The sequence below is a fragment of the Diceros bicornis genome, chromosome 5 (assembly GCF_020826845.1).
Source record: "Diceros bicornis minor isolate mBicDic1 chromosome 5, mDicBic1.mat.cur, whole genome shotgun sequence".
In the NCBI taxonomy this organism is placed as follows: domain Eukaryota; kingdom Metazoa; phylum Chordata; class Mammalia; order Perissodactyla; family Rhinocerotidae; genus Diceros; species Diceros bicornis.
Window position 1 is genome coordinate 89929927 of NC_080744.1, and position 25410 is coordinate 89955336.

The 25410-nt window shown below is 53.9% G+C and overlaps 1 protein-coding gene across 3 annotated transcripts in view; it reads right to left on the bottom strand.

The window, feature by feature from the left end:
• KLHL25 (kelch like family member 25) overlaps positions 1-24130 on the bottom strand; it is a 36584-nt gene extending 12454 nt beyond the window's left edge. The window contains exon 1 of one of the 3 annotated variants that reach the window (XM_058542400.1): positions 24117-24130. The gene's annotated coding sequence lies outside the window, so the exon portion shown is untranslated. Of the gene's footprint in view, positions 1-1695; positions 1970-9154; positions 9960-24116 lie in introns of those variants that run through there. The other 2 variants (XM_058542399.1, XM_058542398.1) reach the window with 2 other exon arrangements.
• Between the last annotated feature and the right edge of the window lie 1280 nt (positions 24131-25410).

Genomic DNA, 25410 nt, shown 5'->3' on the forward strand with positions numbered 1-25410 from the left:
CCTGGGCGAGCTGGAGCTGCGGCGGCCTCCCCCGCTTCCAAGACCGTGCAAATGGTGTCCCCGGCTAAGCAGACGTCAGGGCAGTGCTAAGCAGCGTGTGTCCTGGACCTCATTCCACCCTCAGAGTGGTCCTCTGGGCATGCTGCTCTTGTGGCCCATTCTACATCTGGGGAAGCCAAGGTTCAGAGAGGCAACGTGGCTGCCCAAGTGCTGGAGGCAGGATGCCCACACGGGCCATCCAGTGCCAAGCCCGAGCTCCACCCTCCACCAGCCCAAGGAGACTGACCCCCTGTGGGGAGACTTCTGAAACAACGTTCCCAAGGAGCCGCAGACCCCAACAGAGCTGTGTACCCCGCCTGCTTCAAGCAGGCCCTGTCCTGAGCTAGGCTCCAAGCAGCACTGGCCAGAGCCCCCAACCCCCTTCCCTTTGGAAAGATCCCCGAGAGCTGCCGTCACTGCCCAAGCGCTCAGTGTAGACATGTTCTCCAAATCCAGAGGCCTCCTGACCCAGCTGGGATGAGTGAGGGTCTGGAGGCAAGGCCAGCTGACCAGTGGTTCACCCGCAAGACACCCGCTCAATTCTGAGGTCCCAAGAGGAAGCCAAGACAAAGGCCCGGGTGACAGAGGGACATGCTAAACACGAAAGCAATCCAGATGTGCCTCCACCAAAGCAGCCGGAAACCTCGCAGCCCGCAGAGCCTCCTGGTCTCACCGGGCCACTCCAGGACCCCGGGCCACAGTGGGCGCCTCACTGGCCTCCCTTGTCCACCCTCCTCCGCCAGGCCTGGACCCAGCGCTCAGGGTGCTGGTCTGTGCGAGTGGACAGACACAGGCTCGTCGCCCGCTTGAAATGGGATATTCCAAAGCATTTTAATTAAAGCCTGGCTGATGGCATGACCCAAGACCCCGCTGCAGCGCTGTGGAAAAGAGGCTCAGCCAACAGGCATCAGCCAACAGGCAGGCAACATCGCAGACCGCGAGAAAAAGTGGCCAAAAAGCACAGTGCACTCAGCATCCTGACCCCGAAAAGCAGTGCTGCCTTCTTCTTGCTGGTAATGAAGCCACAGAAACCCTTTCTTTGTCATTTTTAACTTTCAAAAGTCTCTAACTCCCCACTCCAGGTCAGTTTTCTCCTTAAGTAACAATCTGGCAAAGGAAGGAAGTGATTTCACACTTCAGTGAATTATAAATTAGCATCCAAATGCATCTCTCTCTCACTCACTCCTTTTCTGGCAAAGAACCAGAGAAGCCACACACTGGTGTGATCAGAGCTGCCCGGGCAAGGGCCCCACTCCCGGGCCCGGCAAGGAAGGCACAGGGGCTGGGCCTGGCCTGGCTGCTCTGGCCCCCAAGCTTCAGGCAGACCACGGGCCAGAGACCTGCAGGGACACTGTTGTGCAAGCCTGCCACCGCCAGCCACCAGGCTCTGGGGTTCAGAGGTTAGCCTGAAGGAAGGGGTGTGTGTGTGTGTGTGTGTGTGTGTGTGTGCCCAGCCAGCATGAGGGGAGAGTGCTGGGAGTGCTGGACCCCAGGTCCAGGCTGTACACGTGGTCCCCACTCCACCACCCACCCTGGAGCACGTCTCCCCACCCACCCTGGAGCACGTCTCCCCTCCTCTGAACCTCAGTTTTCTCTTCTGTAAGGCTAAGTCTCCATCCTGCTCAGGCCTCTGAGAGTCACTCAGCAATTACTTACGGAGCACGACCTCTAAGCCTGGGCCTGAGACGGGGCGTCACGGGGACAAGAAGCTGCGCAGGCCTGGCCCACAGAGGCTTTACAGGCAGCCCGGCCCTCGCAGATCTGATTTGCCCAATCCGAATTCTGGACTCTGCGACACGCTTCCCCAAATCTTGCTGTGATTGCTAAATCCTCATTCTGGCTTCTGTGCCCTGGATCACAGGACGCTTTCCCAAACATGGCCGCTCACGGGGTGAGTCGGTCCATCCCGCCCCCACGTGCCTGGGCTGCTCATGGGCGGGGCCTTTGATCAGTGCGCCCCGCCCAGCTCTGAGGACTCCAACTCAGAGCCCTGACGTGGAGGCTCGGCCTCGGCTCCATCCTCAGCACCTGCACTTCTACAGCCGCACCGGCCCGCCCCACCCCACGCCCGGGCAGGAGCCAGGCCAGGCCGCCTCTGCACTCCAGCTGAACGTGGCCTTGAATGCTCAGCCCCAGACACCTGCGTGTGGTGCCAAACTCCTCTCGGACTCTCTTTACAGACAGCCCCAAGGAAGAATGCCAGCTATTCGCCTTAATAACTACAGCCGTGTAACCAGGACGTCACCAGTACCTGCGCCCGGGGCGTGGGCCCCAGGGTGGCCCTGTCCAGGCCCTGGGCCGGCCGGACAGTGGAGAGCCCTGCTTTCTCCCCACAGCCACATGTGGACATACTCTGAGCTCGGCGGGCGGAGGCCCTCTTGGGTTCCCTGGCCCCATGGAGCACACTTCCCTTCCTCCCGGTCCCCTCGTGGGTCCCAGGTCCACCTCGAGGCAGCAGGGTACAGGCCCCCGCTCACTCTGGGGTGCTGTGTTAACAGGGCCACCCTGTGAGGGGTGCAGGGGGAGACTTCCCTTGGAGGGGGTCCAAGGCAGGACAAAGACTGAGAAAGAGTCAAAAAGCCGGGCAAAACCGCACAGAGCAGCCACGAGTGCCCTGAGAATGAGGCCAGGCGGTGACCTCCCCAGGGCCCCTGGGCTGACAGGTCTTGCTCGGCACCGAGATGCCTGCGCGCTGACGCAGCCTGCCCACACGGGCCGAGGGCCAGTGACACGGGACAGGCCCGGGCAGGTTCTCGCCCAGCCAGGGGCCAGCCTGGGCACCTCGGAGCCGGAGCAGAGGCCCCTGCCCCGCTGCTCCCTGTCTGTCCCCGTCCCTTTAGGCAGTGGCCCCTGAGCCAGTCCTCTGGGGACAGTGGCCATAGGGCACGTACTGCCTCGCCCCGGCCCCGAGCGAGGTGCTCTGTCCGCAGCACCATGACTCCGGTAGGTGGAGTCTCGCTGCCCCAGTTTACAGCCGAGGATGCTGCGGCCCAGACACAGGGAGGCACCGCAGGGCTGCACAGCTCCACCCGGGTCCACGGCCCCAGGGCTATGCTTCGGCTCCAGGCAGGCCAGCACGGGAAGGAGGGCCTGAAAGTGGGGGCCCTGGGTGCTGCACCCTGTCTCGGGCTCCTCACCTTGACCACAAAATCCCCGGAAGCCTGTTACTCAACTAACACATCCAGGGGAGCTCGCGGCATTTCCCCCAAACCTGCTCCTCCCCAGCCCAGAAAACAGCACCATATCCTCCTCGTCCATTGCTCAGACCAAAAGTTTAAGATCCCCTCTCAACCCCCCTGCCCCCCAACATCCAATCCACCAGCAAGTCCTGAGGCTCCCCTTCCTAAACGAGTCCGGAACCTGCCCTTCTCAGCAGCTCCGCCCTCCCTGGACTCAGGGAGCCCCCTCAGCAGCCTCTGCTTCTGCTCTTGCCCACCAGGGTCTGTTCTCCACCTGAGACCAGAGTGATTTTTTTAAAAAGCACAATCCGGATTACATCACACCCAGCTCGAGACTCTCCAGGGGACTCCCAGTACCCTCAGTAAAATCCCACGTGCTCACTGTGGCCTCCAGGTCCCCACGGGAGCCGACCCCTCCCCACTGGCTAGCTCCCTGTCCTCACATCCTGCCACTTCCCAACTTGCTCGCCCCCTTGGGCCACAGTGGACTTCTCACTGGGCCTCAGGACCTTTCCGCGTGCTGTTCCTCTGCCTGGAACACTCTCTTGCCCATCATTTTTTTCCTGCATGGCTTACTCTGTCACCTCCTCAGAGTGACCACCTTGTTGAGGTCACCCCCCCACAGACCCCACCCACTTCTGCTTTCCTCACACCACCCACCGACACTTAACATTTAGTTGTTTACTGCCTCCCTGACCCCCTGCTAACTGATGTGACCCCTACACCCAGATGGGACCTGGCACAGAGCAGCCGCTCGATTTGACTGAATGGACCCATCGGCCCCTACCTTTGCCTATGATGAAGCCCTGAGACGCATACAGCACACAAAACTCACTCCACTTAACATCTAACTCGAGTGCTCGCCCGGCTGCCTTCCAGACCCAGAGAAGCAGCAGGCTGAGAAGGCCAACGCTGCCCAGGTGGCTGCGACAATGGCTGTGCGAGGCGGACACTGTTTCACTCGAGCCAGCACAATGCTGGCTTGCACTGCTCGCACTGCTCCCTCCTGCTCACACTGACCCCGACTATTCTTGGGAACCACCCTCCTCCTTCCAGGCGAGTCACACAAGGAATCCAGGGCTGGGCATTCGGCCCCAGATGGCCAAAGCCCCACGTTACTGGGCTCAGGGGGTGGCTGGGGAGTGACTGTGACCCAGGCCTGCCACTCAGCCTGTGCCATCCTCCTAGCCACCACAACGGGCCAAGGAGTCTCTAGTCTACGACGTTAACTGAAACTGCAGGAATGAAGCAGACTCTGTCCCCAGGGCTGCTGGCAGGCCTGACCACGGCCCCGAGTGGGAATGGGTGGTGGCTGTGTTGCCCAAGATGCACACTGCACAGAGGAGGGTGAGCAGGGCCCCTCGTCCCTGCTGAGCCTGAGCCTGTCTGTCCCAGACTTTCTTTCTGCCTGTTTGAGAGGGGTTTCTGTCACTTGCCACCAAGAGTCCCCAGTAGTACAAGGACTCCCTGGGACATCAGGTCCCTGAACTGGTGATCAGGGGCTGCTCACCTCGGTAAGGGGTCTTAGCCGGGTGGGTCCCTCCACCCCTTCCACCTCCAGGGAGGCCACCCCAGACACAGAGGAGAACGGCTTTCACGAGGTGACGTTCAGTGTTCAGATCCAATTACACGCCCAGCCCTGTGCACGGGTTGGGGGACACGAAGGAGTGGGAGATGGAGGTTCCCAGCAGCAGGAGGGGTGAGCATTCCAGAGTGCATGTGCAAAATCAGGTCTGCCCAGCACCTCGAAGCCTGTCTCTGCGGCCCCCGCCTTGGGGGCCACAACAGATCAGACACTCTCACGCTGCACGTATCACAGAACTATTGCGATTACCTAAGCGCCACCCTGGGCTGTGATGGATTTAAGGCACATAATATAACCGCACGACACTGCCATGCTACAGACTAGCAATTTATCATCCTGCTAAGAGGTATCGATCCACCTCAGACACCCCCACTCCCCACACTAATCCTTACCTGCAGAGAAGCGCTTAAAATGCACCAAATAACAACATGCCCTGCTCATTTCTCCCATCCTCCCTGGAACGTTCACTAAATGCACAAGGAAACAAAGTAGCCAAGGGATGAGATGTCCAGGGAAAAACCTGGCATGCTCACAGAAGATTCCAGTGACTAAAAGCTCATGGCCTCTGTTCTCAGAGAAACACACCAGCAGTGTCAAAGCGGCTCTTCTGGTGCCGCACTCTAGAAAGAACCCCCATACACACACCGCCTTCCTCCACCAGCCAGGAGTTAGTGATCCTCAAAATGAAGGTGTCAACGCCATCATTCTTCACTGGAGGCTGGAAGGAGTGGGAAACACCCAGAGCCCAGCTGATGGGTTGCAGGTAACGTGGTTCTGATTCACTCATTCACCATAAGCTTCGTGAACAAGTCCCACGTGCCATGTACCCGAGATGGTGATGCAGAGAGAGACGAGGTTCCTGCCCGCACAATTCCTGCCCAAATGGGCCACATGCCAGGGTTGGCGGTACGGGGCGGGGGATACAGACCAGCAATGAGAAAACAAATCCGTGAACAGGACACTCAATTCCTGGAAGTGCTATGGAGAAAATTACACAGCAATGGGTCACAGAGTGACAAGAAGACGGTGGGCTCATCTGTGTCCCTGTGACGATGGCATGTGTGAGCTGACACTTAAGTGATGAGCTGGAGCAAGGATGCAACGACTGGGGAAAGGAAGGTTCCGTTCCAGGTAGAAGAACAGCAAGTGCACAGGCTGGGTGGACTCAAAGTGGGCCCGTTTGGGGAAGAGAAAAGGCCAGGGGGACAGGCAGGGACACAATGACATGGGGCCAGTGACTAAATGTGCCTTACATTCTATGACACGCCTCCTACTGAGAGTCAGGGTCTATGTCCCCTCCCCTTGAATCTGTGACTGCACTGTGACAGGGAGTGCAAGGGTGCCCAAGCGACACTGAGTTCATTTCTGGGCCCAGCCCTTCAGAGATGGGCAGCCTCCACTTCTTGCTCTTGTAACACTCACCCAAGGGGAAGCCAGCCATATCACAGAGGCCAGACAAGCCAAGACCGCCATACTGTGAGGACGCTCAAGCCGGCCATGTGACGAGAGTGCAGCCTGGCCACTCCCACTGTTCCAGCCACCTGAGCCCAGGTACCAGACACACAGTAAAGAATTCACCTTGGGACACGCCAGCCACAGCAGAGGGACCCCAGCAGTCAGTCAGAACTGGGGCCCAAGACAGAGGACCCCAGTGACCACAAAGGTCACAGATCACTTGGTCTACAAATCCTGATTGAGCACCTGCTGTATACCAGGCTATGCTGAGGGCTAAAAGAACAAAAGTCAAGATGGCACGGTCTTACCTCTTGGGCTGTACAACACTAACGCATAACACAAAAGCTAACGTCTGAGCAGGATGGGTGAAGGGGCCAGGAGAGGGGCAGGCGGCAGGTATTCTGCAGCTGTTTCTCTCACGGCATTCTGCCCCAACTGTACTGACAGGATGGTGACAACGCAGCCTGAGGAAAGGTCAAGCTCCTCAATGCCAGTGGTTAGGAACAGGGCCCATAAAGACAGCTCAGCCATTACTGTGTGACCGTGGGAAAGTTAATTTGCCTCTCTGGGTCTATTTTTCTCAACCATTGAGTGATGATGAAAACAACGGCTACTTTATAGGGTTGTTGTGAGAATTAAATGAGACAATAAACGATAGCATTTAGAACAGCCTGGGCCCAGCCTGCTCACTGGGTCAGCTATTTTATTATTGTTTCTTTGTCACCACTGTCACTGAACAAAGAACACAGCAGACATTCCCGAGCCTTGTCCGTCCCTAACCTCCACTTTCAATGAGGGGATTTTCACTGTCGACTCTATTCATTTTTAAGTGATTTGATTTTTTTAATGAGTAGGTAGTATTTTTATAATCAGGAAAAACACTAAACATTTTTGTCAAGCCTGCTGGATCTGGCTTACTCCTAGGACTGTACTAATACAGGACTTAAGCACTATTAAATATCACACACACGTCGGGCTGCGGGCTGCAACCACCCTTCCAGGGCTTGGTACTAACGGGTCTCCTCTTCAGGCACCCAGGCAGGGTTTCCAAGCAGACGAGCCGTGACTCTGCGGCTCAAAGCCCTGCCTGCCCGTGTCTGGGGGACCAAGCACCCCGGGAGCCCGCGGGGGGCAGGGGTGTCCATCCACGCGAGTGTCCAGTGGAAAACAAACTAAGCACCCTTATTAAGCAGACAAATCTAAGTGTTAATTGAAAGTAAAATTAGTATGATCACTGTAACTGAATCAGAGGCAAAGATCATTCTAGACACAAGTGAATTATCAGACAATGGGTCCTTTCCCCAGATGTTTCTGCCTTTCGATGGCCCATTCTTTCAAGCCCAAAACTATATATACATATTTATTCAACAAATTGTATGTACTTTGTTTTTAATTTAAAATGCAATGGATTAGAATTGTTTATATTTTTCACTCCGTGTATTTATTTTGATTTCATTGGCCAGCTTTTTATTGTGAAAGATTTCACAGCTGCGGTGAAGTTGCGAGACTTGGTAACGCATGCTTTCTGCTCTCACGTGGTTCATCTGCTGGAGGCTACCTCATCCCACCCTGGCCCTCAGCCTCATCTCAACGCCCGTACCTCATGCAGGGGAACGGGCTGGTCATGGGGGCAGTTCTAGTACAGAGCAAGGCTCAGGGAAGGGGTGGGGGTGTCTGCTTCATAAACTGCTTGGTACTAATGGGGCTCCTCTTCAGGCAGTACCAAAATGTCCCTGTACCAGACAGCTCCCCAGGACGGGTGGACAGCAGGCCAGCCCGCCCCTCAGCTCGCCCCACAGGGCAGAATCCCAACCCCCTCCACACCCTCTGACAGAGCACGCTGTGGGACAACCTGGTTCCCACCTGCTATTCTGAGGTCATGATCAACAGTGCCACCCTCCCAAACAGTGTCCCACATGGGCAGTGTGTCCTAAGGTTACCCTACATGTGGCCCACCCGTCCGTCTGCAACCAAAGCCTAGAAGGGGAGGGGAGGTCCCAGCCGACCCAGGGGGCAGGCAAATACTTCAGTGCCTTCTCCACGTGTTCCAGCCTTTTCACTCAATGCACCCAAACGGTAAGCACACTGGAGGAAGGGCAGCCACTTGAGCTTCCATGATCGACAGCCAAGGCCCAGGCTGACGGCAGCACCTGGCAGTCAAGGAGGCAGAGCTATCATTACAAGTTGACAGCTGCTATTGAGAACGATGCCAACTCCACCAGTGTGGACGAGCCGTTCCTGGAGGAAGGGTTCGGGGGGTGCACTGCGCTGGCCTTACCCAGGCAACAGGCTCTGCCTTCCCAGAGAAGGCACAGAACAGGACACGAGGGGTCAAGGCCTGTGAAACCCCGCTGGGAAATGAAGCAACACTGGTTGCAAAGAATCAGCAGGGAATTCTGGTTGGGAAGGGAGTATGCTGCAGCAACAAACCCCCAAACCAGGCTTTAGAGGTCAGAGATTTATTGCTCACACATTTCTTGCTCATACTACACACGTTGTGGGTTCGGTTGGTGGCAGTGGTAGTGCTGGTGGGGAAGTGCTCTTCTCAACACTGTCACTCCCAGGGACCCAGAGGACACAGCAGCTACCATGTCACCAGTCACCATGCCAAAGGGAAGAGAGAGCCCTCTAGAAAGACACACACCACTTCTGCTCCCATCTCGTTGGCCAAAACCAGTCACGTGACTTCACTCACCCACAAGAGCCCGAGTGCAATCCTACCACGTGGCCTACTGTTGCTGTAATTTGCAGCTAAGAAAACAGCAGCTCAGAGATTAATGGTAATGACAACAGTACCACTAATAAATTATAGTTATTGAGTACTTACTAGGTACTAGGCACTGTTCTGAGAGCTTTCTGGACTAACTCATCCAATCCCCACCACAGCCTTACGTACAGTATCATCCCCACGTCACGGGTTGTAGCCTGGGCAGGAGACATGGGCAATCAGCTCCCACCTGTGCACTGTGTGAGCCCAACTTCCAAGCGCAGGGAAGGGGCGGCTACCGGATCCAGGTGCGTCTCGCTCTTTCCTGTGCACCAAAGGAAGAGAAGGTCTGTGGGGCCTCGGCCTGGGATTCCAGCCCCCAGACACTCTCCTCTCCTCTACCACTTGGAGCCGCCCTTCTCAACCAGCTTCTGTGCACTTGCGGCAGTGCCATCTTGAGAACCACGCCCCCACGCCCCAGGATATCCACTGTAGTAACAAGGTAACTTCTCTCCTGTACATCACGAATGGTTCTAGCAAGACAGCAGCCTCTTGGGTCATTTTCTGTGTTCTGATGAGGAACCCCAGCTGAGCAAAGCCACCTCAGGGAGAGGACCTAACAATCTCCCAGCCTTGTCCAGATGCTCAAAGACAACGTAGGGATTTTGCCAGCTTCTCACCGATATGGTTTTTTAAGAGAACCATCTCACCAAGGAGACAGGCAAACCGGGAGAGCCCTGCCACAGGAGGGATTGTCTGGGCCACACGTCCAGGCCACAGCAGTCGCGGCCGTGGATGATCAGCGCCCCTTTTTCTGCCCTGTACCCTGTCTTCTCAGAGTGTGAGCTCCACCAACCAAGCGAGACAGGACAGAGGCACCCCCAAGAGCGAAGCACACGATACAAAAGACGTAAATCTCCCAGCATCCCAGCCCTAACACAGGCCTTTTCACGGGGGTGAGGGAGTGGGGACACTGCTCTAAGGGGGCAAAAATTGGGTCTTTGTGGCGGAAAAACCTTATTCCTTTTACGTATAAAACAGATATACATACAGGACACAGATAGTCATAGAGCATATCTGGTATTAAAATTTAATGGGGGGGCGGTGAGCACAATTAGGGGAAAAAGTCTAAAATGGTTTTGTGGGGGGGGTGATAAGAAAAGTTTGAGAAACACTGCGAATGGAATAACTATGTTCACTTTGGTTTATTATTTTCAGCTTTTATCCAAAAATGAACATTTTATATTGTTGCGATTATAGAATACTATTTCACATTCTTTTTTACCTATCCACATAGTTTCTCCATTCCTATCCTTCACTCACCAGTGAAGGAAGACTCACTAAGGGCCTCCTGCGTACAGACACTGGGATCGGCCATCTTCCGGCTCCCTCAAGAAACAGCCCCTCTCTGTGGCTGCCAACTGTCATTTCTGGTGTCTGTGAAATCTACATCAACCACGACTTACGAATTAATTCATCCATAGGTTTTTGAATTTCTACCCAACAAAGAAGTAACTTCTTTGCTTGTGTTGGATTCTCTTGAGATAAGTTCTTTGGAGAATAACAGACATTTAATGCCGTGTTGTCCTCAAGTTCTGTCTGCAGCGCTTAAACCATCCCCGTGACAAAAAGGCTTCTTTCAGCTAAGAGAGGAGTGGCTCACACACCTCCAAACTCATCAGGGCAGGGCGGAGAGAAGCTGCCGCCAGCCTCTTCCCACCATGTCTTGCTCCCCCAGGCTCATCCCCTAGGCTCATCCCCCAGGCTCATCCAGCTCCCCCTGGGCTTGGTGGGGCTGCCTGGACTGTCTCTGACCCCGAGCTGGGAGTTGTCTGCAAGCCCAGCTGTTGCTCCAGACAGAAGGGACAAAGAACTCGGCACTCAGGTTCACCCAGCTGTTGAAATAACTTGTTTCCTTTCACTTATCCAGAGCGAGACAGGGAGAGAAAGAAAGAGGGGCAGAGAACAGCCCCCTGCAGAGTAAACTCTGCATCACTGTCCTGGGTTCCTCCTCTTCAGCAGCAGGGGCCTGGCCCCTGGCAAACAGAGGGGGCTGGGGACCTGGAGGGAGGCTGTCTCTCTTCCTGTCTGGTCCCGAAAGATTCGCAGAGGCCCACAGATGGAGCCATTAAAAGCGCTCTGGCCTAGATATCACTTTCAGTGAGCAACCTGGAATGACAGTCTCGGAGGAAAACGAACATGCAGAATGGAACAAAAAAACCCCGGGTAACGCACCGCCCATTTACGGGCCGTGGCTTCTTTCTCCACGTTCTTTAGGAGCTTCGTTCTTCTCCAGGATCTCAGCGTTGGTGTCAATTCAGAATTAGAACGTTCTTCAATTCCTCAAGCCCAAACACAGCTCTGTCTTTCTCTTCCCACGAAGAGGGCCAAGAGCTGGGGAGCGTAGGTGCAGAGCAATTGGGCAGTATCTTTCAAGATGACACATGCAGGTGCCTTCTGCCCCAGTGTTTCCATTCCTAAGACTCTTGCCCTCAGCCACACTTGCACAAGAGTGAGGTTATCCACTGCAGCATCGGCTGCAAAAGCAAAAGGCTGGAAACAACCTCAACATTCACAAATAAGAGGCCCAGTTACACAAACGTCAGTTTGTTCATAGAACAGAGTACTATGCAGCTGTATAAAAAATTTAAGCAACTGGCTTTCTGTGCTAAAATGAGAAGTGCTGTGTATAGGATGTTACCTTTTACATATGTTAAAAACCAGCCTACCTACTGACACACACACCAATACATAATACACACACACCTGTCAGTATGTGCACAGGCCATCTCTGGCAGGCAGTGTGAGAAACTGGCTGACAGTAGCTACTGCTGGGGAGGAGAGCAGGGGACACTGTCTTCACCACACCTCCCTTTGAACCCACTGAACTCTGTGCCAGATGCAGTGTCACTGTTTAAAAACCTTGCCTGACCCTTTGTGCCAGGCAACTGACATGCATTCTCTCACTTACTCCTTACAAGACCTCTTCAAGGTCTCCTTGTCCTGACTGTACAGATGGGCAAACTGAGGCTCAGAGAAGAAATATGCACATATCCTCAGCATTCAAAGCTGTTTCCCTCCAAAATCCCTGCTCAAATGGCACACTGTGGGCTCTTTATGAAGACGAAGAATCTTCTTGGCCACACACACTGCGTGTGCCTGAATGGGAGACGCTACTGCAAATGAAAATCACCTGATTTCTCAAGCACCCTGCTGCCACTTAGCAAACCCACATCTTCCTTCCTGGGACTTGGGAATGAAGGAGGCATGTGGAGACGTGTCTCCCTGCCAGACAGAGAGCCGCCATGAAGAGGGCCTGCTGCATAAGAGGTGCATGGCTGGAGGATGTGGACCAGAAAAGCAGTCACAGGCTGTCTCTCCGCCTGCCTTCCTCCCCGCCTGCAGAACAGCAACATGAGTCCGCAACCTCTCCACTTGCCGGCACCGTCACCTCTGTGCTGTGGAACCCGTGCCTGGTATTCAAATGCTCTGTGCCTCAGTTTCCACTTTTGTAAAATGGGCATGAAAATAATTACACCAACTTCATAGGATTGTTCAGGGACCAAAGGTGAAAAATGGATATAGAGAGTTGGGCTCAGTAACCCATACCCAGCTCCCAATTTAGAGAGGCTTTAGGTAGCATAGCTGTTCTCAAATGATTTGGTCTCAGGATCTTTTTACAACTTAAAAATGACTGAGGAGGCCGGCCCGGTGGCATAGCAGTTAAGTTTGCGCATTCTGCTTCCGCGGCCCAAGATTTGCCAGTTCAGATCCTGGGCACAGACCTACTCACAGCTCATCAAGCCAAGCTGAGGCGGCGTCCCACATAGAAGAGCTACAACTCTACAACTGTGATATACAACTATGTACTGGGGCTTTGGAGAGAAAAAAGAAAAAAAAGAGGAAGACTGCCAACAGATGTTAGCGAAGGGTCAATCTTCCTCAAAAAAAAAAAAAAAAAAAATGGGGGCCGGCCCCGTGGCATAGCAGTTAAATGTGCGCGTTCCGCTGCTGGCAGCCTGGGTTCGGATCCTAGCCGTGCACCGATGCACCGCTTGTCAGGCCATGCTGTGGCGGCGTCCCATATAAAGTGGAGGAAGATGGGCACGGATGTTAGCTCAGGGCCAGTCTTCCTCAGCAAAAAGAGGAGGATTGGCATGGATGTTAGCTCAGGGCTGAGCTTCCTCACAAAAAAAAAAAAAAAGACTGAGGACCCTATGGGGCTTTTGTTCACGTGGTTTTGCCTACTGATATTTACCATATTTGAAATTACTACTCAGAAGAATGTAAATGTATATTAGTTCACTTAAAAACAGTAATAATTACCCATTATATGTTAACACAAATCAAAGATGTTTTTCAGAAATCTATTTTTTAAAAATTTTATTGAGAATAGTAGCTAGATTCTCATATATCAGCTTCTGCATTTATTTGTTGTGAAATGTTTTGTTTGAAGAATATGAAGAAAATCCAGCCTCACACAGATGGGCAGTAGTAGAAGGGAGGAGATTTTAGGAGCCTTTTTAGGTAACCGTGGATATTCTTCCCTGAGTATCACCAGGACCTCTTACAGGTTTGCTGCAGGTGGAACCTCGGCCGCTATCGGTGAACCTTGGTACCCGATCCTGGTCTGCCGCACTCGGAATGGATCGTTTACCCACGCATGATTTGGTACCATCGTGCAATGGTCATTTGGAACACACTGGTTCACCGGGTTATGCACTCCGAGACAATGAGTGAAAAAGGCAAATTAAAACCTTGGTATTACCATGAAAATAGCTTTGACCTTGTGGACTCCGAAAGAATCTCAGGGACCCTCTCAGGCCACACCTCAAGAACATTGGGTTAGCAGAACTTCCTTATCCTCCACGTTAACCATGTCTTTTTAAGAACTCAGAGAAAAAGGAACTTCTATGGGGAGCATGGGGCAGGTGAGCATGGAATCCCCTGCGCCCCGGGAGTCTCCATCCCCTCCCCAGCTTGCGCAGACGTGCAGCCCAGGAGCCAGCACCCTCTACTCCACACAGGCCGGCCTCCTCCCACCCCGAGCCTCCCCTCTAATCACCAGGCCTGCTCTGCTCCTCCCTGCATTACCAGACGCCTTCTTCTCACCACAGGACCCCCTCGTGCTCCCCCAAAATAACAGTCCTCAGTGGTTTGCTGAGGGCAGAGCCTCAGACAGCAAACTACAGGGGCCGGGCACGGCCTGCTGCACTTGGGTCTGCAGCTGATAATTCCTGGTCTCTTGAAATTACATACGGACATGTATTTATAGCCAAATACATGGGTGCCCAGGAATTGCAACTCATTCATATACACATTTTTAGCATATCATTCGGCCACCAAGTTCCATTAAATCTTCCTTCCAGGGTCTCTTGTGTCACTCGTCCTATGCTGGAGACAAGGTGAGGCCTTCCCCACTGCAGGCTGGGCTGTGACAGGCCGTCCCCAGCGTCTCCCACTTCCAGCAATGGGTCCAAATGCGTCGCTTTTGACCACCACCATCTCGGGCTCAAAACCTTCAAGGAGGCTTTGACATTCAAGCCTGGCTCAGCATTTCCCTGCTTTAGCTTCATCACCCACGGCAGCCCCTCTCCCACTCACCGCTCACTCAGGCACCCATGGGCCTTTCTAGCCCTCACCCCCTCCTCCCTACTCAAGCCCACTCCCTCTCCACATTCCCTCTCATTTCATGATCACACCCTCCTCTGGACTTGACAGCTGTCTGGTGTGTAGAGGGCCTTGTACATAGAAGATGCTCAAAAAATTAACGTGACAAGTAATTTCTGAGCAGCTACTATGTGCTGGGCCCAGGGATATGGCAGTGAGTAAATAAAACATTTTTGTCTTGTCTCCTGCAATTAACACTCTAACACCTGTTAATTCTTTGCTGCAGCGTTGTGACATCCCTTTGTTATCAAGCATTAATTTATTCCTTCAAGTCATTGTATATTGTGTCTTTATTTTTATTTCCAACTCCTCGAGGACAGTATTCTGTGTCATCTTTGCTGCCTAGAATATATTAGATGCTCAATAAATATTGCTGAATGGGAAGTGGATTAACCACAACATCCACTTGAATAAGAATCAAAAAGATCCAGACATCTGTTAAACCCACATTCAAGGTCCCCAGCGTCTGCTGTATTAACTTGGAATATGATTGACGTGTTTCATATTTAAGTATTTTAAATGCTAGATGGGAGAGAGTAGCCCTCAACCCTGTCCTCGTTGGGGTTCCATAAATCACAGGAATCAAACTGCAGATGCTGATCTCGAGCAGCCTAACGGGGTGATTAGGCGCCAAGGCCCTGGTTTCAAATTCCAGCTCTGCCATTTCTACCTGTATAACCGGCCCAGGACACTTACATTCTCTGAGCCTCAGTTTTCTCATCTGGAAAACGGGGGTGAAAATAACCGTTTCTACATCAAAGTACTATCCTGAGAATTAAATGAGAGAATCCATGTAAAGAGCTCAGCACACGAAAGTCACTCAATTCATGAGAGCTGCTGTTATTAATAATGTTGTTGCTGTAGCCCCGGACAGCATGAAGCCTGTTGTAGGAAAATTTGAAGATGGCCCCCTGGTCTTACTCCTGTGACCATGTTACCTACATGGCAAAGGGATCTGCAGATGTAATTAATGATGTTACTAACTAATCAACTGACCTTAAAATAGGGAGATTATCGGGGTAGGCCTGACCTAATCACACGAGCCCTTTAAAGCAGAGTTTTCACCAGCTGACTGCAGAAGTAGATGCCAGAGATTTGAAGCAGGATGCCCCACTGCTGGCGTGGAGATGGAGGGGGCCACATGGCACAGAATTCGGCAGCCTCTAGGAGCTGAGATCAGCATCCAGATGACAGCCAATGATGAGGAAGCAGGAACCTCAGTCCTACAACCACGAGGAACTCGATTCTGCCAACAACCTGAATGAGCCTGGAAGCAGATTCTCCCCCAGAGCCTCAGGATAAAAGCCCAGTCCAGCTGATACCTTGGCCTTGGCCCTGTGAGACCCTCAGACAGAACCTACTTGAGCCAATCCAGACTTCTGACCTATAGAACTGTGAGCTAAGAAATAGGTATCTTGAAGCCACTAAGCTGGTGATGATTTCTCACACAGCAACAGAACCCAGTACAAGCCCTGCTCAGCCTCCAGCCATTAGGCATACAAACAGTCAAAGCATACCAGGTGCCTGGTCAAGGGTCTGGGGACGACTTGTACTTTCTGTATCTTAAATTGCTGCATGTGTGGTGCTTGAGAACAGCGACTATCTTACTCGTCTCCATCCCTAGCACTTAGCAGTGTAGGTATCATATACAGGTTCTCAATAATTTCATTTAACAAAATTTCAGCTTCCTGGGCAGTCAGGACCAGAATGGCTCACTGCTCCCCAGTTCAGCTTCACAACTGCATGACTAGCCAGAGATAAGGTGTTTGGGGGCAATTACCTGGGCAAAACCCAGCAGAAGCCTCTTTCTTGCCTAGAGGAAAACTCCAGACACTGGGAGTGGTTCAGAGGAAGCACCCAGCAGCCAGGGTAGGTGTGTGTCCACGTGCGAATGTGTCTTTACACACCAACTGACCTCGGGCTGGACGGCCTCCCAGGGCTTTGCTAGCCAGCCAAACCCTAACATTTTGCTTGTAATTGGACCTTCCAGTAAAAAGCCCTAGTTGCAGTGGTAAAAATAGCAGCTGCAACTTCCTGCAGCAGATACACCAGTCGTCCGGGTGCTGAGAGGAAACCCAGCGATTCTCCCCCACTCCAGCTCCGTGAGGTCCCTGCAAGCCAGGCGCAGGAGGGCAGTGGGGCAGGACTCCACAAGGGCAGGCCGCTCATGCCCCTGCCCCCAGCGGACCACCCTGTAGCCGGCTCCAGAGCGAAATGCTCCCTTTCTCCCTTCACGAAAAACCCCACCCTCAGAATCCAGGGACGTCTGATAAATGCCAAAATGTGCCTGCAGCCAGCTCCACCCTTCTCTCCTCCTGCGCACTAGCTGCAGAGGTACAAAGGTGGGGGGCCTCCCTACCAAAGCCTGTGGGGGTACCCCGTCCCCTGCTCATCCACTCTCCATCACCCACCCCCATGTCTGTCCACCTTCCTGTCTGTGGTCTAGAGCTCCCCCGCAGCTGTCCCAACCAGGTCAGGCTGCTGGGGATGACAGAAGCCTCCACCAGGGCTTCATCTGAGGCGTCCCCAGGGCAGCAGGGGAATCGCAGCCAGGCCTGGATGCTGCCCCCAAGGTAGGGCGAACTGCGTTAGACAGAGCCCACTTGGGGAATGAGAGAAGAGCTGGCAAAAATGTCCCCCAGCACCTGAATCCAGCAGTAATGAATTCCTCCCGGGACCCAGGCCACCGGGCCACCAGCCTCCTGGCTCCCCCAACATGGGGCCTGACGCCACCCAGGGAGCACATGGGCCTGGTCTTCCCTGGCCCCAGATTCCACCTTTCCTACTCTATCAGTCTCCACAGCTTCCCCTCTTTCTGTCTCCAAATCAAGTACAAGGGCCCTCTTGTAAACCTTTTGTTTAAAAGCCTCCTATTACAGGAAAATAGACAAGGACTCCCAAGGCAATAAACCAGAAATTCATCCAGTTCTAGGAGCCCCAGCCTTTGGCCTCCACCACCAACAGGTAAATAGGGGGATCAGCCTGTGGTGGCCAATGCCCCTTTCTGAGCCTTTTCATGAACCAGCGATACAAGGCAGAGGTTCTCTACCCTCCTGGCTCACTGCTTTATGCCCACAGGAGAGACAGGAAGGAGCCCATCGACTCGGCCGTCCCTCTCACTTCTCTTTCAAATGGGGTGAGGCCCTTTCCACCTCAGGGACGCCAGGCAGACGTCCCACCTAAAGGCACCCCAGCCCTCCTCTGGACACACTGGCTGTTTAGAAACATTTGGATTCACTCAAATGTTCCAAGCTTCAGATGTCTGCATGATGTTTGCAGAGCTTTTCAGCATAAAATGAACTTTCAGGAATGTTTTCCCATTCACAGTGTACAGCAGCCTGGCAGGGGGCAGGGCAGGGATTAAAAGGGCCTCATTTCACAGATGAGTTCATTCGCAGGGTGAAGGCTTCGCTGAGTCCCCAGCCAAGGTCAGGACACCAGGGAGAGGCAGAGCCAGCACTTGCTAAACTTTGATCCTCTGGAAAAACAAAGATGGGTTAAAATAAAAAGAGGAAGTGTGAATAAACTAGATCACTTTTTTCTTTAAAGGAATAATGAGATCATTTCACATTAGCTACAAACTTGGATAATATCAAGTGTGGGTGAGGATGTGGGGACATGGGCTCTCCAACACCATCAGTGGGAGAGCGAACTGGCTGTCTTTGCGAAAGGCATTTGGCTTTGACAGTGAAAACTGAAAGATCAGAAAGATGTATGATCAAGGATGTACAAGACTTCATGGACTGTATGGGGGAAAAAACAAAAACCAGACAGAACCCGAACGTCTCTCGTCAGGACACAGTGAGATGAAAGGCGGCAGCTTAGCCACGCTGTGGGATATTCTGCAGCTATGAAGAGAGAAGGGACTCCAACACACACCCAGTGACAGAAGTCGTGGAGTGTTAAGTACAATCCAAGTTACGTAAAAACAAAATCTGTCCGTAGACAGGGGGACTAGAAGTGCATGCACCAAACCATTGACAGACACCAAGGACGGGCGACTTGCACAGCACGCTGGTTGTTTCTTACACTGTTTGCTTATAAAGGGAATCTACTGATGTATTATTGAAATAAAGAAACAATAAAACAACTTAAAAGGAACACGTTTTCCTTGGCCTCCCTAGTTTTCCTTGGCCTCCCTACGAATCAGAAGATTAGGGAATGTTAAGGGCTGCAGCCTCCCTCTGGGTCTCGTCTCATCCCCCTCCGCAGCCGAGGATGTTTCCAGCCTGTGCACTTGCTTGGTCACCACCTGGCATGCCCCTCCTTGGATCTTCCCATAGCTGCCTCTCTTCTGGTCTTGCAGGCCTAGCCTCAAATGTCACCCGCCCAGAGAGGCCTTCTTTAGGCCCTCTGGTCTAAGTGGATCCCCCACCTGACCCTTCTCCTCACACCTCCCCGTCCACCTCCCGCAGCCCTAATTGTAGTTGTGTTTATTTTGTCTATGTGTTGTCTGCCTCCTCCAGTTAAATGGGGGCTCCAGGATGACGGGGACCTTGCCTTGTTCTCTGCTGCATCCCAGAGCCTGGCAGAGAACAGACGGCAAAAATATTCCTTGCACATGTTTGGAATGGAGACTCTAATTTAAATAGTCCACTTCCTCACCTCTCCAATGGGGAAACTGAGGCAGACTCTTGACACGCCACTCAGACCCCAGTGCTGTGCCATAACCACTTGACTGTCTGCCTCACACACCAGAGGCAGAGCTTCCAAGTAGGGACCCCCTTCAAACCTGACTTTCTTTTCCTAGTTTCTAGTCCGGGGTGATCCATTCAGAAGGTGCTAAATAAATGCATGTTGCACGAATAAAGCTGTCCATCTTCCTCCCTCAGATTTCCAAAGCCACGCTCAACAGAGGCATTCACAGGTTAAGGCACTTGCTGCCCAAGGTCTTACAAGCCCAGCTAGGACGTAGCAGACCTTAAACTCTGCACGCTAGATGCAATGGCCACAGCTTCTGAGCTCCTCTGGCTCTTGGCCCTCACTCCTGCCCCACCAAATTTGGCCTGGCCAACTGCAAACCCGGCAGGCACCTTGTCCTGGGGTTTGAAATGAGCGAAGCCTCTCTTAATTAGGAAATTAATTCCATTCAGCCCAGATTGATCTGTGGTCAGCCTCTCCTTGGGGGCCCTCCAGGAGCAGGTGGAAAATAAGCAAGGCTTGTTTCTATCCTATCCCTGCACACCACTCTGACGATCAACCAGCTGAGGGTCGAAGGCATCCTCCAGGCAGACGGAGGGGGCGGGGAGTGACACCCACAGCCAACGTGGTCCTCCCTCCAGGCAGCAGACACAGCTCTCCCACGGCCCTGCTCAGCCCCCGCCTCCTCACGGGAGGAGCCATCCAACTGGTCTTGCAGGCGCCTCCTTGGCAAAGCCTGATGCGCAGGAGGCAAGGAGCCTTGCATCCTCCTCCTATCCCCCAGGCTCCCTCATGATCCCCTTGCTCCTGGGAGCTCTTTATCTATCTCTCTTCTCAGAGGTGGCTCGGGGCTCTGTGGCCAGGGGACATCCCACAGGCTAGGTCCCATCCCATCTGTTCCGGGTGAAGGGGGGAGTCACTCTAAGTGCTCCCACGCCTGCTGCCCAGCTCCCAGCCCAGGACCAGTCAGAACAATCTTGGGAAATGAGTCACCCACATGCCACCTTCCTTTGAGCCCAGTCTGTGGCTGGCTTCACGAGCCCCTCAGCCATGGGCACACAATGGCCTGCAGGCCCTTCACACCTGGACCCCAAACTCCAAGGCAGTGGGGCAAAGGCAGGAAACCAAGGGAGATGAACCCTGTCCCTCTGGAGTTACTTGGGAAGTCTGACTCAGATTCCACTCAACCAGAAAGGAAAGGAAACCAGGAGCTTGCTTACTGTACTCCTCTCATTCTACAGGTGGAAGAATTACGGCCCAGAGAGGGAAAGTGACTTGCCCAAAGCCCCATAGCACACATTAGAGGCAAAGCTGGAACTAGCACTCTAGACTCCTGACTTCTAATTTGGCCCCTCTGCACTCTACTGGCTGTCTCTCAAACTCTTCCTGCCCACAAGGGCTAAGCATAGAACTCAAGCGTTATAAAACTAAACATCACAGGTTGCAAGAACCTTTGAGATTTTACAGCAAACATTTAATAGAAGCATTGTACAGAAGAGCATCCACTCAATGTACAGAAGAGAAAATCAAGGCCCATAAAGGTGACAGGACCTACACAAAGTCACACAACCAGGCAGGGGCAGAGCAGGACTCCCAGACCCCCACTTAAGTGCTCTTTCTACCAACAGGTTCTAGGTGGGAGGGTTCCACCTGTGGGGATGGGGAAGGGGTGGAGTTGACCTCGGGCCTCAGTCCCACTGAACCAAGGTGTGGCCCAGAGAGCCTTGTCCAGCCTCTGTACCCAACCCAGGGGTCCAGGAGACCACTGGGAAAGCAATGGCTGAGAAGATTTTCACGTATTTGCAGAAAATATAGGGAAATTTCCCAATTAAAATGGATTTCTGAGATCACAGAGCTGGCACTTTTAAGAACAAGCCAATGAGGCACACATGCCTGCCCTTTTTCATCCAAAAGGGCGCTGCCAGAGCTTGGAAGGAAAGGGTCAGCAGCAAGAAAGAACAGGGCCTACTGGTGCCAGAGGGAGGGGGCCGGGTGGGTGGAGATAGGGTCCCAGGACAGGACTGATCACAGACCAGGCAGCATCCGAACCAAGTCTCGTTCCTGATCCATGCTCTTCACCCTGACCTCATGCTGAAGAGACTTACAGAGACCACTCCAGTCCCTGAGCCCTCTCTCACCTGGGGACAGACCCAGATTCACAAGGGAAAGTCTTGCTAGGATGCTTGAGTAAAAGCTGTGGATGCAGACGTCCTCCCCACGCCCATCCCCGCCCCTGCCCCCAGCTGTCCCAACTAAGTGCTTTCTGGCTGGGAAAAACGCTTCAACAGCCCTGGCTGCCTAAGGCAATTCAATTATGAAATTTACCACATTAGATGAAAACCAGCATCTCAATCAGCCAATTCATTTGCGTCTGGCCACTCTGTTTTCTCGTGCCAGCTCTGCCTGCCCCCTCCCTGGCCAGGCCACACCCACACCCCCTGGCTGGTCCAGAAGGACTAAGGGCTCAGGCGATGGGCTGGTCTTTGGCGCTGGTAGTGGGTTCTCCCAGGACCCCTGAGCAGAGAGGCTGCATCCAGGAGCCATCCATCTTCCTGGGGACTCCCGGGACTACTGACTCCACAGGCCAGACCACCACAGTCCCAGGTGAACCTTTCCATCCCCTCCTACCTGCATTCTCCCTGACCTCAACCTGCACCTGCCTTGAGGCTGGCAATGAAATGGCCTCTGGGTGAAGCGGGAGTGGGTGGTGGGAGAAGGCAGCGCCCAGGGCCTGGAATACCCCGTGCCCCTCCTGTTCCCCTCAAGTCCCCTGGCAGCCTTTATCACTGGGGTACTGTGCACATCTCTATGAGTCAGGACCCCTAATGCACGTGCCAGCACACCTCCCTCGTCTAGGAGCTCCTTGAAGGCAGGGTCCCAATCAAGACCCTTCAAACAATGAAAGAATTAACAAATGAATGAACCACTCACTAAATAACACTCCCTTGAAACCCTCTTGGGCATCCTTGTGATAGATGGGAAGAACCAAGCCTACTTTCACTGCAGACCTGGCAGTCCCAGGCCTGGGTCATCTTCCTCTTTCCTTCCTGCCCTCCTCTTCCCACACTGGGTGCTTGCAGGTTTAAGACGCTATTAACCGGCATCAGGCTGCAGAAGCTGTCTCCGACGTGGAGTGTGCAGCTCGCCCACAGCTCCTCTCTCTGCACCACAAACATAAATCTGGCTGCAGCACGAGCCCCAGGACCAAAGTTTCTACCATCTCTCTCTACCTTCCTTTTAACCACCTCCCTGGAGTCACTTCCTGACAAACGGAATGACTCAAGATGGAGACAGCTGCCGGGACTGGAAGAAGACTGACTCCATCAACCTCCACAGGCACAACTTGGGGACTCAAGGACCCCCGGCCTTAGAAGACACCAAATCTGGCCCCCGTGGGCTGGACCTTGTGTCCCACTCCTCCCAGCCCCCAAATGCAAGCCTCACCAACATCCCCTAGGAATCCTAACAGCACAACTAGGCCCACTGAGCATCACTCCCACCTATGAATGGGGAGACTGAAGCGAGGGTCCCAAAGGGCCTGACACCAAGTCACAGTCACCAGAGCCTGGTCCACAACAAGAACGTGGGGTTCTTGCCTCCTCTCCCAGTGCCACTAGCAACTTCCCTCACCCGCTCACACCAGCAGAGTGAAAGCAAAAGGCCCAGACACACCTGGTGTTCTCCGCCCTGACTCACCAGGGAAGGCCAAAGCTCAGGGTGCCTTCCCGCTGCTCAGAGCAACCCCGCAGGACCCAAGAGCGCCCAGATTCAACCTGCGGGGCTCTGGGTCGCCCCTGCCCCAATCCCTTTGATCAGGTCTCTACACAGATTTTTCTTTGCTCAAAAATAGTGGAAACAAACTTAAAGGGCTTTGAAGCAGCAACACAAAAAAGTTGTCTGGTGCCCCTGGGGGCCTAGTCTCCTAAAGCAAAAGCTTCTCAAGCAACTACGAGGGGGGAAGGAGGAGTGGAGGCGTGCCCAAGTGCGGTGGGGTCCTGGAGCCAGAGCAAGACCGGGTATGAGGACAGCCGGGCTGGACGAGGCTTGCTCTGCACCTGCCAGGGGGGCTGCCACCACGGTGGACAGGTGAGTGGGACTTACAGCGTGGCATCACTGCTCTGCTATCTACAGCTCTCTAAACAGAGACAAGGGGCCCTGTCAGGCGGGACATGAACGGCCGGGGGCAGAGGGGCGGCGGGCTCCGGCCCCGGCTAGCGTGGACGACGTTTCCCTGGCTAACCCCTCGGCCCTCGCTCAACACGAGGCAGGCAGCCATCCGGCCCTCGGCGTCCAATGCGCGGGGACTCGGCCGGCCGGGGCGCAGAGCCCGGCGCTCACATCCTCAAAGACAAGCAGCCTCCTCTTTCCAGGATCGATAGTAATTTTTTAAAAAGAGAGTCTGCGGACTCAATGAATCAACCACTCCCAGGGGAAAGAGTGCAGCTCCCGCGCGCAACATCCATTTGCAAAACAATTCATTCCCTCGCCCAGCGCTCCGAGCAAATGCCCTCGCCGGGTCCCCAGGCACGCGCGAGGCCGGAGGGGCCGCCGTTGGGGAGGGGCGGCTGACTACGGTCCCCTCCCCACCATTGTCCCCGACTCCAGTCCCCCTAGACCCCGCGGGGGCCGGGACGGCTCCGGGGACCAAGCCCCGCTGTGCTCATCCCGCAGGCGGCCCCGCGCAGGCTCCCTCTGCCGGGGGCTCCCACGGGGGGCGCGCAGACCCGGCGCCCCGGTCCCTGTCCGGGGCTGGGGGGGCGACAAGTGCCGGCGGCCAGGCGCGGCAAGAGCGGCCGGAGGTCGCGCCCCCAGCCCAGCCCAAGCCAGCACAGGTACTCACCCCTCCGGCGCCGCCGCCGCGCTCAGACCCCCCCCCCGCCGCCGCGCCGCCGCTCCCCTCCCCCGGCTCACCACAGCCCGAGAGCACTGCCGCCGCGGTACAGCCAGGCGCCGCCAACAAACTAGTTTCTCGGCCTTCCCGCCCCGCCTCCCGGCCCGAAGCCAATCAGAGGCGGTGCTTCTGTGACGGATGGGCGGCTGAACCTGTAGTTCCGTCCGCAGGAGGAGACAGGGGTGGGAGCCCGGACCGCGCCGGGACCGTGAGGGGGCGGGGCGGGGAGAGGAAAAGGACTTCGACCAGATTCTTAAAGCGACAGGCGCCTGCCCGCCCCCGCGGCCGAAGTTTGGGAACGAAATCCGACGGTGGTCTAGAGCTTTCCGAAGGAGGGAACTTTGTAGATTGCACATGCCTCTCTGTACCCAGTCTGCGGAGCTACACTTTTGGTTGTGAACATGTTACGGAAACCTTTCTTTTTAGTCTGGGTTTGTTTCAATGTTTGGGATTTTCTGCTGTCACTAAACCCCGTCTGTACTTGGAATATGTATTTTTCAGGGTACTTCGGCTCTCCTACCCGTGTCATTTCTCACCAAGTTGCTCTTGTAAGCCAACCTTCAGATATTCATTCATTCGTTAATTCATTCCACAAACGTTACTGGACGCCTGCGGATGGGGTAGTCTCTTAGCGGGGAATGATCTTTCATTTCTTGTTCTTGCCTTCTGGGTTTGCGTCTCGTTCCACCACTTCAGGTTACTGTGCATCCAGTTTCTTCATTTGTAACGTGGCAGGTAAAAAGTCCTCATAGGATTATTTACGGATTTAAAGGAGACAAACACCTGTGACAAAATAAGTGCGCAATAAATGTCCTTTTTTTTCTCGCGACCACTGAAAATTGATACTTTAGGTAGGTCACTTAAGGGTACAAAAAGCTCTGGTAAGGTACAGAAAGTGATAAGTGTTGTAAGAGCCAAGTGTAGGGCGGGGAGAATTCTCAGGAAGCAGAGTTCACTGATGGAAGGTGCCAGGAAGGTTTATGGAGGGGGAGGGGACTGCACAAAAGATGTGGAGGAGCGGTGAGATTTTGACTGGGGAAACTGGAGGAGCGGTGGGATTTTGACTGGGGAAACTGGAGGAGCGGTGGGATTTTGACTGGGGAAACTGAGGAGAGCCCACGGATAGAAAGCTGTTTAGATCAGAACAAAGATTCCAGACTTAAAAGGCTGTGAGATGATAGAGAAGACACCATGAGGGAAACCATTTTGGGGAAAACAGTAAGGTGTAGAGGAAAGCAGCCTG